The sequence below is a fragment of the Hyperolius riggenbachi genome, chromosome 12 (genome assembly GCF_040937935.1).
Source record: "Hyperolius riggenbachi isolate aHypRig1 chromosome 12, aHypRig1.pri, whole genome shotgun sequence".
Taxonomy (NCBI): domain Eukaryota; kingdom Metazoa; phylum Chordata; class Amphibia; order Anura; family Hyperoliidae; genus Hyperolius; species Hyperolius riggenbachi.
The window spans coordinates 30,382,510-30,394,631 of NC_090657.1; the positions used below are offsets into that span (position 1 = coordinate 30,382,510).

General features: G+C 45.2%; 1 protein-coding gene across 4 annotated transcripts in view; it reads right to left on the minus strand.

Moving 5' to 3' along the window:
• LOC137542021 (uncharacterized) overlaps positions 1–12,122 on the minus strand; it is a 217,345-nt gene that overhangs the window by 117,800 nt on the left and 87,423 nt on the right. For 2 of the 4 annotated variants that reach the window (XR_011025329.1, XM_068263614.1), the window contains exons 1-2: positions 12,059–12,120; positions 6,523–6,575 (exon numbers count right to left, since the gene is read on the minus strand). The gene's annotated coding sequence lies outside the window, so the exon portion shown is untranslated. Of the gene's footprint in view, positions 1–6,522; positions 6,576–12,058; positions 12,121–12,122 lie in introns of those variants that run through there. The other 2 variants (XM_068263616.1, XM_068263615.1) reach the window with 1 other exon arrangement.

The following is a 12,122-nucleotide window of genomic DNA, read 5'->3' on the forward strand; positions in this document are numbered from 1 at the left end:
TACTGGGTTTATACCCTTCTGGATCCACGGTACAAACACAATGTTCCAAAACTGCTTGAAGAAAGAGTCAGACAGGTCAAAATGGAAGAATACCAGCAGGCCCTTGTGGAGACTTTAGAGAGGAGATTGACATCCTCCCCCTCCTCTAGCCAGTTGTACGCAGACAGACTGACTTCCGCAAACCCAGGACGACCAGGAGGGCAGCAAACAACGCAAGCCGCAGCTAGTACCCAAAAGGGAATGGTATCGGCAGTGTCCTTGGAGTGGGAAAATTTTCTGACACCCATGCAGCCGCAGCCCACTGAACAGCAAGCGTGCAGATCCACCTCCAACACCGATCGCCTGGAGAAGATGGTCAAGGACTACATGTCAGATGGCGTAGCTGTGTCGAACCATCCATCTGCACCCTTCAACTATTGGGTATCGAAGCTAGACACCTGGCACGAACTGGCAATGTACGCAATAGAGGTGCTGGCTTGCCCGGCAGCCAGCGTTATGTCGGAACGCTGTTTCAGTGCTGCCGGAGGCATCGTCACAGATCGGCGTATCCGCCTCTCTACAGAAAATGCAGACCGTCTGACTCAAATTAAAATGAATCAATCCTGGATTGGAAATGACTACGCAACACTCCAGGACCCCAACCAAGTAACATGACCAATGAACATCTGGGATGGTGTTGCGTTTCCGGGCCCTGTTTATTGAACCTCTCATCTGTATTACATTTATGACTGCATGGCGGCAAAAAGCATTGCTGCTATATCCGCACGCTTTTTGTCCACATGCAAGGCCTGGGTTGTTGTGTCTCACAAAGCGTGGCCTTCTCCTCCTGCGCCTGCTCCTGTTCCATCACGTCTGCTGCTGCTGGGTTAGCGTTGCCGCGTGGTCCCTGTTTATTAAACCACTTATCTTTATTACATTTATGACTGCATGGCGGTACAAAGCATGCTATCCGCACGCTTCTTGCCCTCATGCAAGGCCTGGGTTGTTGTGTCTCACAAAGCGTGGCCTTCTCCTCCTGCGCCTGCTCCTGTTCCATCACGTCTGCTGCTGCTGGGTTAGCGTTGCCGCGTGGTCCCTGTTTATTGAACCACTTATCTTTATTACATTTATGACTGCATGGCGGTACAAAGCATGCTATCCGCACGCTTCTTGCCCTCATGCAAGGCCTGGGTTGTTGTGTCTCACAAAGCGTGGCCTTCTCCTCCTGCGCCTGCTCCTGTTCCATCACGTCTGCTGCTGCTGGGTTAGCGTTGCCGCGTGGTCCCTGTTTATTGAACCACTTATCTTTATTACATTTATGACTGCATGGCGGTACAAAGCATGCTATCCGCACGCTTCTTGCCCTCATGCAAGGCCTGGGTTGTTGTGTCTCACAAAGCGTGGCCTTCTCCTCCTGCGCCTCCTCCTGTTCCATCACGTCTGCTGCTGCTGGGTTAGCGTTGCCGCGTGGTCCCTGTTTATTGAACCACTTATCTTTATTACATTTATGACTGCATGGCGGTACAAAGCATGCTATCCGCACGCTTCTTGCCCTCATGCAAGGCCTGGGTTGTTGTGTCTCACAAAGCGTGGCCTTCTCCTCCTCCTGCGCCACCCTCCTCCTGTTCCATCACGTGTGCTGCTGCTGGGTTAGCGTTACCGGTCCCTTTTCCTGGAACCTCTTATATGTATTACATTTATGACTGCATGCCGACAAAAAACATGTTACCTGTGCAAAGAAAACAGACATTTCCCGCATTTAAAAGACAGTTTTCCCTTTGAAACTTTAAAATCGATTTTCTCAAAAACTATAAGCTCTTTTTGCTAAATTTTTTTTCCTCTTGTACCCACTCCCAAGGTGCACATACCCTGTAAATTTGGGGTATGTAGCATGTAAGGAGGCTTTACAAACCACAAAAGTTCGGGTCCCCATTGACTTCCATTATGTTCGGAGTTCGGGTCGAACACCCGAACATCGCGGCCATGTTCGGCCTGTTCGGCCCGAACCCGAACATCTAGATGTTCGCCCAACACTAATACACAAGCATGACACACAAGCTCAGTCAGACCTTAGAGAGCAAAGCCGCATGGGGCCAGTAAAAGACAGATTAGACACAATGAATTACTCACCCTCCATGCCTTCTGCTTCTTTCTGTACTCTAGCTCCAGCCAGAGGGCAAGCAGTACCATGCCAACACACTGCCTCCTCTTCTTCCACCACACTGATGCTGCTCTCCCCTCGAGGCTTGACTTCTCTTTCTATCTCTCTGAAGGCCTCACTCGCCTGTGCAGTAAGACTCTTTCTGCTTCTGGAGCTGCCCCCTATAGCCTGCTGCCCTGAACAATGTGATTCAGGTTGTTTCATGGTAGGGCCAGCCCTGCTTGCCCCACCATGCCATGAATGAATTGTCTAGGACAGCCTTTCTCAACCTTTTTAACTCGGAGGAACCCTGTAAAAAACTTTTGGATCTCAAGGAACCCCTGCAAACAATTTTTTGGTCACGAGGAACCCCTACATTTATTTTTCATGAGGCATAGTCTTTAAATAGGTTAGGCTGCTAATCTCACTATCTCCTATTACACTGCCACTCATTATACTGTCTCCTGACCCCCCAATTTAGTGCTTCTTGTTACAGTACCACCTATTATAGTGTGCTCTATTATACTTCCCCCACGATGGAGGAAAATGCCAAGGAACCCCTGCAGAGTGCTCAAGGAACCCTGGGGTTCCAGGGAACCCTGGTTGAGAAAGCCTGGTCTAGGAGTAAGTAATCATTTAGCCTAGACGTGAATCGCCTAGACAGCCATAAAGCAAACCCGAGCACAAGATCGGGTTTGCTATTAAATATATTACCTTTAAAAGAGGGACACCTCAGGATCCTATTGAGGCTTCCCTCGGTCAGCAGCAGCCCCCCAGTGTTAAGCACGGCCCTCTCCACATCGGGGTCGCGCAGCTCTTCTCCTTACTGTCATGGCCGCGCAAGAGACGGGCGAGCACGGCCGCGTATGCGCAGTAGTATTACTGTAGTGCTACTGAGCATGTGCAAACGGGCTTGAGCATCTACAGCGCGGCCAAAAATGTGGAAGAGAAGCCGCGCGGTCCAGATAGGAATTGGCAACATTGTTATGTCGCCAATCTCTGGGGGGGCTGCGTTCAACTAAGAGGGAGAGCAGAGCAGAGAGGGAAGCCTCAAAAGGATCCTGAGGCTTCCCTCTCTTTAGGTAAGAATCTACTTTTGTACCCGAGCTTCGTCTCAACTTTAAGAAGAATGAAATAGCCAGCCTTAAAGGAACTGTTAAATGGGAGTGAAGAGTTGAGAAGACTATTCATTTTCCCGGATGATTAACTGAAAACTGTTTTGAAAATAGTATCTTGTATGTATATGCGGATTGTATATATGATTATATCGTTATATGCATATGTTTCTTTATTACTATTATTACTATGTATCTTAGTTGGTCATTCCTCTCCTATCTTTCTAGTCTTTTTTAATCTCGCTTATGTATTTTGCGTACTTGCACCTATTAGATTAAACATGTTGACTATAGTTGCTATAACTACGCCTCCCCCCGACGTGACTGGGTTGTCTATGGGACGGAAGGTGCGCTCCAAGTGAGCGCGACCTTTGCGTCTCAGTGTACGTGGCCACGTACGCATTGACCGACTTGACCCGCCCCTTCCGGTGACGGATTTCCCATTTATACGGGGGACGCTTAGGTGTTCATTATGCCCGGTAGAAGCCGCTGTATGCGGCGAATCGCGAAGGCACATCTCCTAGGTGGACACAGCCCTTCCTCCTCCAGTTCCCAACTTTGGTGAGTCTTCTTTCGGCACACTTTGTTGTTTGGTCCGCCGGACCTTTCTCACTTGCTTCTGACGCACTTAGCTTTCCTCATCTTCACCCTGCCGCCTCATTATCTTTGCGGTCATTAGTACACATTCTTTAGCGCTGCTATTTTTCATCACATTCAAGCACTTTACCATTCTGGTTCTTTCTATGTCCAGGAGTGGCCTTTATATGCACTTTAGCACATGTCACTTTCTCATCTTTGTTTTTACCTATGAATTATTGTGGTTTTGAGTGAAGGGTTGGGCTGCATTTAATTATTTATTCAACTTGAAATTTTGATCATCATATCCTATAGCCATTGGCTTTATTACATTGTGTCCACCTGGGGTTCATTGTTTTAATTGTTTTTATGGAATTTGTGTGATTATAGTACAATAAAGCTCATTAATTATTCATATAGATGGTTGTGTGGTGCGGTTCTTTTAGGATTCACCTTTGTTCTTTTGAGTTGTACTTACTTCCATCCCCCCATAGACTCTGAGGTCCCCCTGTGTCCTCCTGGTCTCCTCCGTCGTGCTGCTGTTGCCCCAACTACAGTCCATGGCGAAGTCGCAGACTATGGAGCATGCGCTGTCCAGGCCACAAGCCTCCTCACTTGCCCTCCAGTGGCTCGGAGCACTCTGCGCATGTGCAGTTGCAAGTTTTATGAATTGGGCATGTGCAGAACTCTCTCTGCTACGGGAGGACAAATGAGGAGGCACGGGCAGCCAGGACAGCGTATGAAGTGACAAACTCATCAATCCTTTGTTCGGGATCCAACTGTTGAATTGGGTAACACCTACTAAATGTCTGTAGATAGCTCTTAGGCCACGTCATACAAGAGAATGAAGCCTCGTAACATTGTGACATAACAGCACTGAAGCTGTACAGACGTGTCACTAGTTAACATGTTTTGAATACCATGAGCAGATTACATAGGTATCCAAGATCACGATAACAGAGTCGCCAACAAAGGATAAAATACACTAACAACAGATTAAAAGGGAAGTAGTGGTTGACTTATTTCCGAGTAGTCAGACTCAGTCAGTCTAGTTTCAAAAACAACTTTTATTTTCACTTTTGAGAAAAGGGACTCCAAATACGTTTCACTTGGGAAGAAAAGCCTTCCTTAGGCAAAATTATTGGAGAATCTGATGGATCGAGAGTTAAAGCTTAGCGCCTCTGTTTCTGATTATGTAGGAACGCTTTCATACTACATGGAAGTGGTAAAATTAGCCAGTCATTGGCTAATTAAAATTGGATATATGTACAGCTTTTGATTCCAAACGACTAGTTGTTGCAGCAGATAGGGCCCGTTTCCTAGCCGCATGGCATCACTTCAGCTGCTGGCCGTGTCACTTACCCATCTCCCGATGCGGAAGTGAATTGAGGAGATGGGACGCGGGTGGATGTGACTGTGCGAGAATCTGCAGCAGAAACAAGGTTTTTTTTCTAATTTATCCCTTTTATTTCACTATTGGCTACAGTGGCATAGCAATAGGGGGTGCAGAGGTTGCGACCGCATCGGGGCCCTTGGGCCAGAGGGGCTCCGATGGAACCTCCCTCAACTGCAGTTTTAGCTCTCTATTGGTCCTGTGCTCATAATAATCACTTCTATAGATACTTTGAATAGTGGTAATCATTAACAAGCTGTTCCCCATCCCCTTCTTGTACCTCTGACACTGTAGTTGCCATTGGCAGGTTTTGGTGCGCCGTATCAATTGTTATGTATAGAGTGCTTGGGGAGCCCCATTGTAAAACTTGCATTGGGGCCCACAGCTCCTTGGCTACACCACTGGCTGTAGTGTTTATTTCTAATACTGTATGAACCTATATAAAGATGTATTGCAAACAGCATCCTGTAAGTGGCAGCATGTTACTTTGGCCTCGATTCATCAAGACTTATCGAATTGGTTAACGGTAAAATACCAAATTCGTTAAGTTGATTTTAGGATTCATCAAAGTTATCTACAGCTGTTAGCGAGCGTTCGGTAATCATTCAGTAATGATGCAATTAATGGAAATGAAAGTGGGCGTGGTTTAGCGTTACATATAGGATTAGTTATCTCCTTCACTGCTCTGTCGTCGTTCCTGTCAGATTATTGCTGACAGAGAAGATGGAGCCATTTGAAGTGATTATGTATCAGCTGAGAGGGATTCAAAGGCGCAGAAGGGCAAGAATAAGGTCTAGAACCATATCAGTTTGCAAGAGAATGGATTTTATTTGCTATACCAGGACATCTGCATTTCTCTTGAATCATCTTGTAAGAGAACACAGGCAGTGCCAGGGTTAATTAAATTGCTGCACTACATTTTTTCAGAAAAGGCTCCTATCAAGCCGCAGCTGGCGAAATTGTGGGATTGTCCCAAGCCACTTCAAGAATCCTGGTCCAGGTGTTAAGCTCTATTCGGAATGTTGCTACGTAGTGTTCAAAGGACTGCCTTTTACCCACAATTCCAAGGGAATCTTATGGACTTGTGTTAAATTACCGCTGTAAAATGGAAATATCGACACATTACCGAATTGTTATTGATATGTTATTGAATTCACACCGAATGCAGAAAAACCTTGATGAATTCAACTAGAAATCGATAAACTTCGAATTCGGTAATTTAACAAACTAGAAATAGTTATGTCAAAGACAATGATGAATCGAGGCCTTTGACTCCTTACGTAACCGAAATCTTCATTCTCTATATATGTATACCTTACCTTGCATAAGTTGTCATCTTCTTGGACTTTTCTACATTTTGTAGTATTACCATCTGAAATTAAAATTGATCCAGATTTAAAAAATGTGAAACATATTTACAGTCTGCTGAGCTCTTAGAAAGACTACTACATTTGACGATTGATCCACAATATTAAAATAAACTGGTCACAGGTGATGTGAATTGCATTTTCTCATTATAGAAAGGCACCTATCAATGAATCAGGTGGTACCGGCGCCAGGTGCCGAGTGCCTAAGCTGGGCGCCACCATAGCACTAATGCCATAGGGCACGCCCTGCGCTCCAGTTGCTACGACTCGGAGGGGGAATAGTATTTAACGCCGTTCACCCTGCGCCCAAAGCACTGGTGGCGTGCTAATACATCCTATCAAGGGGTGAAGACATCCTAGTAAATATTGATCAAGCATACAAAAGTTACTGTACATGAGGGGATATTGATGCAGCATTCCCATGTGATCAATTACATCCCGTGCAAGTTCACAAACTGCGCGTATCCAGCAGGGCCGGTTCTCTCATGAAGCACGGTGAAACATCTGCATCAGGCGCAGAGGTTACAGGGGCAGCATTTCTGTACCGTGTTTACACTAACAGCATGCAGTCAGAGTAGGAGGAGAAGTGAGAGGAGAGTGAGGTGAAGAGGTCATTATTGGGGAAAAGCAGCTTGTTGTACTGTGTGAGGAGTCTGACAGTGAGTGAGGAGAGGGGCGGGGGGGCAGGAGAGCATCATTGGGGAAAAGCAGCTTGTTGTGCTTTGTGAGGACTCTGGCAGTGAGCGATGAGGGGGGAGGCAGGAGAGCATCATTGGGGAAAAGCAGCTTGTTGTGCTTTGTGAGGACTCTGGCAGCGAGTGAGGTGGAGGGAGGCAGGAGAGCAGCAGTGTTTCATGTGACTTGCACTGATGTCCTGACTGAGGAGGAATGGAGTGGCTGAGGGTGAGCAGTTTGTTTGTCACAGACCCACAGCCAGCCAGTGTGCTATTGTGTGGAGCTGCAGCATGTCATGTGAGAACATTAAATGAAACGGAGTAAAATGTCGGGTGCTGTACGGTCATTCAAAATCAGGGGGTGGGGGGCGCATCCTCACAAGTTTGCCTCAGGCAGCAAAAGGTCTAGAACTGGCCCTGGTACCCAGTAAAACTAGTGTACAAATGGAAGAAAGCAGCATGCCCAATTCAAATGTATTTGTTTATGCCCACAGGGACTTCTGGTCCAGCCTTAATTAAAATGATGCTGAAATGGGGGGCACAATATAAGCCGTGAATAGCTGTAGGCTCTTGAATAAATTTGGAGCAACACGCATGTAGCCCCACCCCTTAAGGAACTTTCTTTATCGCCAGTGCTATATCTTCTGCAGCACACTCTGCATACGGGGTCCACCGCACACATCACCCCTGATATATCCTCCATGGATAGGCCCAACACACCCACTCTACAGTTGGCTGCCAAAATCTTGGATCAAAGGGCCTGATGCGCTAGCAGCAATATAGTCGTGCACAGGCAGTGCACGACAATATTACCTGTACCTTTTACTACTGGCAGCGTGTACTGCTTTCTACACTATTACCACAACATGCGGTAGTTGAGTAGCATGATTATTACTACGGGAACGCGGGTTATTTTCAAGCAATACTGTTACGATCCAATTTCTAGCTGAACATCGTTCGAGCGATCAGAAAATTCTGATCGGAAGAAAAATTGTTCACTACACCATCAACGAACCAATCTTTGCTTCCTATCCATCACAACCAACAAGAAAATCCAAATTTTGGTTTGACCAAAATCAAATGTAACGATTTTTTTTATAATCGTTCGTAATCGATTGTGCCCATCAATGGAGATTATTTACAACCAAGCCGATCAGAACATCTGATCGCTTGAACGATTTTTCGCTAGAAATTGGACAGTTAGTGGCCACCTTAAGGTGCGTTACTGTAGTCAGTACTCAAATTGGACGAAGTTTGCTACGGTAACAAGCCTTACAAACAGTAATGCTTGTTAGGAAGCTCTGTCACCATAGCAACCCTTGCGCTACTTGAGTACAGCGCATGTCGCTAATAGCATAGCAAGTGGAAAACACTACCTGTAGTAATGGTAACATTGCCATGCACTGTCTGTGCAAAGCAATGAATGTCCAATATATTAAAAAGGGGCCCAGCACTGAAGCGGAGGGGCGAGAAAAGATATGGAAAAAATCTGGACTATTCAGAGGCTCTTTTTGGGGTTTTTATTGTTTGCTTTATCTCACTTCAGCCACAAAAACTCACAGACATTACTGGGTGAAGAAGTGGGAGAAAATCTCTCCACTGGGGACTCAGAAAAACAATTATGCCCCCCCCCCCCCAATTTTCCCTAAATAATTTTCACATTATCCAAGACTAAGGTTATGTTCACATTGATGGATTGTGGCATAAAGGGGCCGTATTGTAACACGACTCGCCGCACTGCAATGCGTATGCAATGTTCACATTGTGGTGGGTGTGGTCCAGTAATAGCGTGCGGCATCCCAATGCAATGCCCGCTGTGCGTTACCACAAATCACGTGCATGAACAGTGACAGTGAAACATACTCTTTTTGTATGCTTCACTGTAGCAAACACAACACGCGGATAACGTGCCGATTTCCCATTCTGTTGTGTTCATCCTGCTGTTACATGGAACACCCACTGTGAATATAGCCTGATCAATAAAATCCTGCATTACATTAAGGGTATTGTTCATACTGCAGGCATTTTCGGCCTTTTTCGCCCACGTGCGGTTTTTAAAAACGCCCCCCCCCCCCCGACCGCTTGGGCAATGAATGTCTATGAGAAGGTTCATATCAGCGCGGGTCGTTCGTTGTGCGGCCTTGTACCATTCTAGAGGCGCTCCGCCTTAATAGAAAGTATAGCACAAACGCAAAGCGCTCACAAAATCGCTTTGTGTATCGATTCGGTTCGCGTTTTTAAGAATAAATACAATGGCCTCAATTCTGGTAGCTACATGAGGTAAATATTTTTTTTAGGTAAAATACCTAATGAGGTATTTTCCTCCTTTTTTTTAAGCAATTCTCAAAGATTTTTCGCTATTTCTAAACATGAGGTAAATGCATAAAGCAAGGTAAAACATGAGGTAAATGCATAAAGCAAGGTAAAACATGAGGTAAATGCATAAAGCAAGGTAAAACATGAGGTAACTGCATAAAGCAAGGTAAAACATGAGTTAACTGCATAAAGCAAGGTAAAACATGAGGTAACTGCATAAAGCAAGGTAAAACATGAGGTAGATGCATAAAGCAAGGTAAAACATGAGGTAAATGCATAAAGCAAGGTAAAACATGAGGTAAATGCATAAAGCAAGGTAAAACATGAGGTAAATGCATAAAGCAAGGTAAAACATGAGGTAGATGCATAAAGCAAGGTAAAACATGAGGTAAATGCATAAAGCAAGGTAAAACATGAGGTAAATGCATAAAGCAAGGTAAAACATGAGGTAACTGCATAAAGCAAGGTAAAACATGAGGTAACTGCATAAAGCAAGGTAAAACATGAGGTAGATGCATAAAGCAAGGTAAAACATGAGGTAAATGCATAAAGCAAGGTAAAACATGAGGTAAATGCAAAAAGCAAGGTAAAAAATGAGGTAAATGCAAAAAGCAAGGTAAAACATGAGGTAAATGCATAAAGCAAGGTAAAACATGAGGTAACTGCATAAAGCAAGGTAAAACATGAGGTAACTGCATAAAGCAAGGTAAAACATGAGGTAAATGCATAAAGCAAGGTAAAACATGAGGTAAAACATGAGGTAAATGCAAAAAGCAAGGTAAAGCATGAGGTAAATGCATAAAGCAAGGTATACAATGAGGTAAATGCATAAAGCAAGGTAAAACATGAGGTAAATGCATAAAGCAAGGTAAAACATGAGATAGATGCATAAAGCAAGGTAAAACATGAGGTAGATGCATAAAGCAAGGTAAAACATGAGGTAGATGCATAAAGCAAGGTAAAACATGAGGTAGATGCATAAAGCAAGGTAAAACATGAGGTAGTTCAGCTGTAAGCATGTGGTAAATAAATAATAGTCTTTAACCACTTCCCTACCACGCTATTTTGTGCTGATCGGTGCTGCGTGGGCTCTCCAGCCCGCAGCACCGATCAGCTAGCAGCCAGGCCAATCAGACTTCCCCCCTTTTTTCCCCACTAGGGGGATGTCCTGCTGGGGGGGTCTGATCGCTGCCGGCTGCTTGCGCTTGCGGGGGGGGGCTCTTCAAAGCCCCCCTCCGCAGCGCTTCCTGGCCTCCTTCCCCTTAACCCTCCCTCTCCCTCCCCCTGTGAGCGGCGCAGGACGGATTTCCGTCCTGCGCCTGATGGGATAGGCTTTAGCCTATCAGATGCTGGTGATCCCCGGCCAATCAGAGGCCGGGGATCACCGATCTCCTCTATGGCGCTGCTGCGCAGCAGCGCCGTATACATGTAAACACCGGGGAAGGTCTTCCCCGTGTGTTTACATTTACCCTGCGAGCCGCCGATCGGCGACTCGCAGGGTGTTCACGGAGTCACCCTCCGGGAACTGACATGGAACATGGAATACACATCAGGATTCAGGGGCGTGTATATACGCTCCGAGAATCCGGAAGTGGTTAATTGTCTTCCATAAGTTGGGATAGTCTTTGGAAGATTTTTTTTTTTATTTTTTTTGAGGGCGGAAGGTGTATTTGATTATTTAACAATAAAATAAAAATTAAAAAAAAAAACCAGTAAATATTTGGAGTTTTATTTCTACTATTCTTTCTATTACACAGCGACACTAAAACAGCAATAGGAACTCGACTAAAAATTGCAAAATGCATACAAATTGACTTTACCGCCAGGTACAGGCAGGTCTTAGGCCCCATTCATACTTAGAAGTGGAAAACGCCCGTGATTTCACTCTGAAAAATCACTGGACGGTGCAGCGACTTCTCCGTGATCGCGTATAGCCCTTCTATAGCACTGAAATGCGATCGCCGGGAAATCGCCTGAAAATGGTGCAGGCTACACGTTTGCGTTTTGCAATTTTGGGTGATTTGCGGCAAATAGCGTAAATCGCCCAAGTAAGAACGGGCCCATTAGGGTTTTATTACACTAGCGTTTGAGCGTTTTGCCAAAATCGCTGGCAAAACGCTCAAGTGTGAATGGGGCTTTAACTGATCGGTAACATGCCCCCTAATTTCCATGAGAATAGCTATGAATGCAAATTACCTCATGAATTACATCATAATTTACCTCATGAGGTAAAACATGACTAAAACCTACCAGAATTGCTAAATGTCCTTACCTCATGAGGTAAATTACCTCACATGAGGTCATTTGTTTGGTAACCCTACCAGAATTGAGGCCATTGTATTTATTCTTTTTCGGGGCAAAGAGTTCACTTCCTGACTTGCGTCGAGAGAGTGAATTACAAAAACCGCTTGGAAAAAACGCTTAGAAAACCGCTAAGCACAAACACGAGAACAAGGCCTAAGCGAGTAAAAACAGAAAAAGCCACATTGTACACTTACGCTAATCTAGCTTTCAACAAAATACTACACAGTAGTGATGGGTCGTTCGCGCAGGAGGGATTGC